This window comes from Alligator sinensis, unplaced genomic scaffold, assembly GCF_000455745.1.
Source record: "Alligator sinensis unplaced genomic scaffold, ASM45574v1 scaffold738_2, whole genome shotgun sequence".
Taxonomy (NCBI): Eukaryota; Metazoa; Chordata; order Crocodylia; family Alligatoridae; genus Alligator; species Alligator sinensis.
Window position 1 is genome coordinate 1,037,562 of NW_005842442.1, and position 6,693 is coordinate 1,044,254.

The 6,693-nt window shown below is 46.0% G+C and overlaps 1 protein-coding gene and 1 long non-coding RNA gene across 2 annotated transcripts in view; one reads left to right on the forward strand and one right to left on the reverse strand.

The window, feature by feature from the left end:
• Window positions 1–6,693, forward strand: part of KCNH7 (potassium voltage-gated channel subfamily H member 7) — a 390,758-nt gene that overhangs the window by 146,168 nt on the left and 237,897 nt on the right. The gene's annotated exons all lie outside the window — the stretch shown is intronic.
• Window positions 1,730–6,693, reverse strand: part of LOC112551369 — an 18,114-nt gene continuing 13,150 nt past the window's right edge. Inside the window, exons 2-3 of the long non-coding RNA XR_003095662.1 lie at window positions 3,171–3,235; window positions 1,730–1,943 (exon numbers count right to left, since the gene is read on the reverse strand). This is a non-coding gene — a long non-coding RNA (uncharacterized LOC112551369). The remainder of the gene's footprint in view (window positions 1,944–3,170; window positions 3,236–6,693) is intronic.

Consider the following 6,693-nt stretch of genomic DNA (forward strand, 5'->3'; position numbering starts at 1 on the left):
TTCGTCATGCATCTGCTGATGCACGATAAAGTGCCATTGGCTTTTCTGATGGCTTCGTCACACTGCTGACTCATGTTCATCTTGGAGTCCACTAGGACTCCAAGATCCCTTTCCACTTCTGTGCCACCAAGCAGGTCATTTCCTAGGCAGTAGGTATGCTGGACATTTTTCCTCCCTAGGTGCAGCACTTTGCATTTCTCCTTGTTAAATTGCATTCTGTTGTTTTCTGCCCATATGTCCAACCTGTCCAGGTCTGCTTGCAGCTGTTCCCTGCCCTCTGGCGTGTCCACTTCTCCAGTTTTGTGTCATCTGCAAACTTGGACAGAGTATACTTCACTCCCTCGTCCAAGTCGCTGATGAAGACATTGAAGATTATCGGTCCAAGGACTGAGCCCTGCAGGACCCCACTGCCCACACCCTTCCAGGTCAATACTGACCCATCCACTACGACTCTCTGGGTGCAACCCTCTAGCCAATTCACCACCCACCAGACTGTGTAGTCATCCAACTCACAGCCTCTTAACTTGTTCACCAGTATGGGGTGGGATACCGTATCGAAGGCCTTCCTGAAGTCTAACGAAGGCCTTCCTGAAGTCTAAATGTCAGTTGCCCCGTTGAATCTCTCAGGAGCCCAGTGCTATCTTTGTTTTTTTCTGACTTTGCACATATCTGAAGAAGGACCTTTTTGTTGTCCTTGATTCGTGTAGCTAGCCTGAGTTCGGTTATTGCCTTGGCTTTTCTCAACCTCTATCTACAGGTGCAAGTGAGTGCAGAGTAATCCTCTTTAGTAATGCTTCCTGTTTTCCAGTTGTTGTAGGCTACTCTTTTGAGCTTAATGAGGACCAAGAGTTCCTTATTCAACCATGGGGGCTTCCTTCCTCATTGACTGCATTTCTTGCGATACGGTATGGCTTTGCCCTGTGCTTCGAGGATTATGTTTTTGAGAGATGAGCATTCCTTGTGTACTCCCTTTTCAGGGGGGGGGGGCAGGGGGTATGGCCTCTAATTGTCTGGCTGACCTATTCTCTCAGTTTTGCAGAAGTCAGCTTTCCCAAAGTTAAGGACTTCTGTTTTACTGAGGGGTTTGCCTGCTCTTCGGTGAACTAAGAAGGTGACCAATTCATGGTTGCTGTCACCAAGCTTCCCCTCAACCTGTAGATCCATATCAGGGATGTGAGTCCCATCCAGGGCTCCAATGCACTGGGGGAATCCCAGGGCATGGAACTCTGCTGCCACTTCCAGGGGGTTGTTCATGCAAAGCACCGTGTGCCTTAGCATGTCCTGGAGAGTGCTGCACACCTCCAGGATGGCCGCCCTAGCAGGATGGCCTTGCATACCCCTAAGAGTTGGCCCACATAGTGGAGACTGCTGGGTGTAGCTAGCTTGAGCAGGGTGATGGCTAGCCGGTGTCCTGCTGCTCCAGATGTGGCCTGAGCTGCCCCAGAAGGTCCTGGCCTGGATCATCTGGAATGCCTCCAGCCACTGTTCATCATCCCAGGTCTTCTGGATGACATGTAGCTAGTTCAACTCTTTTTGTTCTGACAATTTGACATTTAATTGTCTTCAAAATGTTTCAAAATGTGCAGATAATTTACCACTTCAGTGTAACAGTTGGCAACTGTATTTCTTCCAGTATCCTACAAAGGCAAAGAAATCACTCCTGCCAATTAAAAAGGCTTTTAATTTCACAGAAACTGAAGTTGTATTTTCCAAAGGGTCAGAGGGGGGAGGAGAATAAGATGAGAGTTCAAATTCAGTTTGATGAATCATTTAGAAAGGATCATTTTTGTCCAGCTAACCAGGAATATTCAATCAAAACACCTTCACAAGGATTTTATGGTTATTTTACAAAAGTGGCACAAGTAATATGAACTCCTCCTCTGGTTCTCTGGAATGCTTCTGTTTTTTAAGGAAGAATGATATAACCCATCTTTCCATTGTTTCTGGAATAAAGAATGAAGAAGATTGCTCAATAAATAGATTGGTTATAAGAAGCCATCATGTGACATAGAAAGAGCATTATGCATGGCTAGGTCACCCAAACTTGACAGCCAAATTGACCATTTGTATGGCCCCTGACTACTACCTGTAAAATATGCATGCATTGCATTGAAGCAGACTACATCTCCTGTCATCTTACATACAAAATAGGAACCCACGGGTATCATAGATTGGAATCACAAAGCCTATGCCCTCTCCCTTTCTGTGTGATCTCTCTCCAGTTATTACCTGCTGAGACCGGTAATCTTAATGAACTGTAGCTCAGCATTCAAGGACTACAATGTGAAACTCTGTGGGCTACGTATAATGCAAAGGCTACTTTTTGGGTAGTCCTGGAGAATTAAAATCTACAAACTGAAGAAGGGAAAGGAAAAGTGGTTGAACAAAATAAATTAGCTTAAATATAAGTGATTTCTATTAATGCTTTCTATTACTCACTATCTCAGAGTAACCCCATTGAAGAGGATACAAGATTCTTACTCTCTGGGCTCCCTGATCATTGAGATGAAGCAAGGAACTTGAGTCAGCCAAGTGGCTTGTTGGTGGGATGGGACATCGCCTTAATTAAAAATATAAGGGGTGCTGGAATCTGGGAAAGACTAGAATCTCTACAGCTGGTTTGGCATTCATTGACAGGAATGGAGGGAATCCCAGTCACTTTAGTGGACACTAGGTCAGGTGTCATGCAAAGTCTGACACAGCTCTACTAGAACAAAGTGTCCAGAATGTTACTAACAGTACTATTTAATTGCAGGTCCACCAGCCTTATCCTCCCTCTCCCCCACAAACCCCACTGCGCTGGGGTATAGAGAACCCCTCAACTCTCCAGCTTTCAGAGGATCTGCATTCCTGGAATGGGGCTCCCTAATCCCATCCAATCCTCAGAGCTGTTTTCTTTGGCACAAAGCCACAGAGTTGCTATATGCTGAAGGCCTCATGCTTCTGCAGATGTACCAAAGAGCATATAAGCAATGGAGGAGAGACTGTGAAGGAACTATTCCTTCCACTGCAAGTTGTAGTGGACTGCGCTGCACTGCAGAGATCACTAATTCTCCCTGTACATCAGGCACATAATTTAGTTTTAAGAGTTTGAGCAAGGAAGACAGATTTCTGCAGGATGCAAACGAATGGCTAAAAAGTGATATTAGTATCTTTAATTTGATCCATACCTGCCTAGCTGCAAACAGTCTAGCGAGGTCTGTTGGTCTCCTGTGTTGAGATTACAAGCCAATTTCTATTAAATAAAAATAAGAAATGAAACCAAGAATAAAAAATCCATATTGTTAACAGCATATACACAGTGTGCTAAGCTAGTACAGCAAATAATACCATTCTTCATCATCCATGTTTGTTTACCTGTATCACCTCTCAAAACTCCATTTCCAAATAGCAGCAGCCACGGTAGTGTTTAGTGACCTTTGGCAAAAACACTTCTGTCTTCTGGGACTGAATTGATTTTTTTTTTCTGGCTACTGCACAGTGATCCAGAGTGTTCTTATTGACCAGAGCTTCCAAGTAGGCAGTGCCACTGTCAGGAGGGGAATTTAATGGATTGCAGCAGGTTTTAGGTTTTAGGGCAGCAGAATAGAACATAAACAGATGCAAGCTGTACTGAGAAAAGGCTCCCACACTATTCCCTGAATTTAGACCATTCTGATGCACTGAAGAATACATGCTTGGAGGGCAGGGGTGCTGATTGATTTCTACTAAATTGTCATTGAATTATTTTGTTTTATCCAGGGGAACTGAGTGGTCTGTTTGTTTATGCAGTATACCTTTTTAAAAGTTTGTCAAGGGCACCTAGAGCAACATATGAACGTTCTTTTACTATAGTTTGTAAAAATCCAAATAAATAAATGCTATACACAGGCAGAGACCAAAAACTTATTGATGTGTAAAGTGTATGGGTGGTGTGAGGATGCTGTCAAACTCTATTTAGTTCCCCAATCCTTGCTGCATCCTTTCAGTTATGTTAGGTAATACTCCAATATTCTCCAACATCTCATTCAGGTTTTCTAGTGAAGTATCTTCTTTCCTCCTGAAAATGTATTTTAACAGCAGTGATCCTTAAACAGAGAAATCTACTTTGAGAGGAATATCATAGCATAAGCATTCTAGGAAGGGTGTACAAAATGTGTGTGATAGTCAAGGTTATTAAATCCTGGCTTCTAAAAGTCCAAGTTGACTATCTTGAAATGATTTGCTGGACTATCAAGCTCCACCAAGGGTGTGGTCCATTTCAATTTATGCTTCCCTCTTTCACTGCTATGCAGCACAAACCCAGTGGAATGAGGCAGCCCAATGCTATTATTTCTACTAGGGTCTGTGGAAGTAAATTTAGGACAAACTAGCTCAGGTGGAACCACTCTCAGAATTCAAGGCAGACAAGGTTCCTTGGGTGAATTTGATATCTTTTATTAGACCAACCCAAATAGTTGGAGAATAGTTATTAAGCAAGCTTTCGGGTTCAAAAACCCTTCGCCAGGCTAAGGAAGTTTCAGCAGTTGGTGAGTGCTCTTCCTGGATGGAATGAAAAGTAAAGAAGCCAGGGGCTGGGCTGGGTGGGGGAGTCAGTTGCCAGGCAGATTATAATGTATCAAAAAATCGAATGTCTATGCTTAGTCCATGATCTCTAGTATCCAGCAGGTTGATGAAATGGAGCTCATAGGCTCGTCTCTGCGAAGTGTTGTGTAAGTTTCCTTTGAGGACCAGGACTGAGAGATTGGAGAGAAAGTGGCCCTCCTGTGAGAAATGTGCCCCCACCGGTAATTGGGTATTTCTGTCTTTGATAGATTTCCAGTGTGCGTTCATTCTGGTGCGCAGTTGTTGTTTGGTCTCTCCTACATATTTTCCATCAGGGCATTTGGTGCATTGGATGAGGTACACTACATTTCTAGAGGTGCAGCTGTAAGATCCTGGGATGCTGATGGCTCTGTTGTGGGGTGTAGTAATAGTGGGGGTAGTGGAGATGTGGGGGCAGGTTTTGCATTTCTTGTCCTGGCACGGTCTGGATCCTTTTGGTGTGTTCTGGGGTTGAGGAAGTTTGCTTCTGGTGATGAGGTTGGCGAGGTTCAGTGCTTGTTTAAAGTCTAGGATGGGTGGCTCTGGGAAGATCTTTTTAAGAATAGGGTCTCTGTCTAGTATGGGTTGCAATTTTTTGAGGATTTTCCGTACGGGTTCAAGGGAGGGGTGATACGTCATAACCAGCGGTGTGCGATTTGTGGGGGGTTTTCTTCTGTACTGCAGCGGTTCTTCATGTGGTATCCAGGTGGCTCTTTCAAATGTGTGATCTACCTCTCTGGAGGAGTGTCCTTGTTGGGTGAAAGCCTTTTTTAAGATTGGTGAGGTGGCAATCCCGGGTGTTCTCTTCAGTACAAATGCGGTGGTGTCTGAGGGCTTGGCTGTATATCACAGCTTTTTTGGTGTGTTTAGGGTGATTGCTGGTTCTGTGCAGATATGTATGTTGGTCTGTGGGTTTCTTGTATACTGTGGTCTGTATTTTACCCTTCTCAGAATTCAACACATTCATGGATCTGGCTGCCCAGATTGACGTCTACCTTAGGGAATGCAGAGAGCCTCACTCTGCTAATGTTATCCCCAATCTGGTGCCAGTGGATGAAGGGCTCTGGCACCTATACCAGAAGAACAGGAACACTATCCGCGACAGGAGCCGTGCTACTATGGTGGGGCTCTGGGTTACGAGTATGCCATGTGTCCCCAGAGAGGAGGTCAAGGTAAATGAGTGATCTTGGGCGTGGGGAAAAGGACCAATTCAGGGTCACTCAGAATCCCCAAAGCATCCACAGCTCATGAAGTGTGCAATAAACCCAGCCCATGGAACCCCCAACTATTGTAATCTGCTCATCTCCAAGTCCTGGTGCAGAACTGCTCACTCCTCATCCAGACTGTCCTGCTGCAACTCTGGAACTGCAGGCAATTTCATAGATCAGACTGTGGCAAAAGGTCTACAGATCCCACTAAGGTGAAGGCACAAACCCAAACCAGTAGAGAACATAGATGACTTACCCCTGGATTGCACCAATGACACGGCTCGGAGCGCTCCCAGCCGGGTCATGAGGCGCTACAGGGATTTGGGAGCAGGGCTAAAGGGTCTGGGGGCACAGGTGGTGTTCTCGTCGATCCTCCCAGTCTCAGGCTATGGGCCAAGGAGGGAGAGGAGGATCCACGTGGTCAACCAAAGACTGCAGCGCTGGTGTTGTCGGGAAGGCTTTGGCTTCCATGACCACAGCCCGCTCTTTGGTGAGAGATGCAGTGAGCTGCTGGGAAGAGATGGCCTCCACCTCTCTCCCCTAGGGAGGAGGCTCTTCTCAGCCAGATTGGCTAACCTGCTCAACCGGGCTTTAAACTAAGCCCGCTGGGGGACGGGGGCACTACCGCCACTGCTGGCCCACTTTGCAATCCTTGCAAAGCCAGCAGTTCAAGGCACTTAAGGGAGCCCACCCCTGCCTCAGCCCTGGTAAAATCTGTGGTCAAGGAAGGAGCCCCCCAGGGGGCACTTGCTTGCCTGTACACAAATGCCAGGAGCTTGGGGAATAAGCAGGAGGAACTCATCCTCCTGCTCAGTGCAAATAATTACGATGACATAGGGATAACGGAGACCTGGTGGGACTCCACCCATGACTGGACCACGGGTATAGATGGCTATACCCTGTACAGGAGGGATCGTGTAGA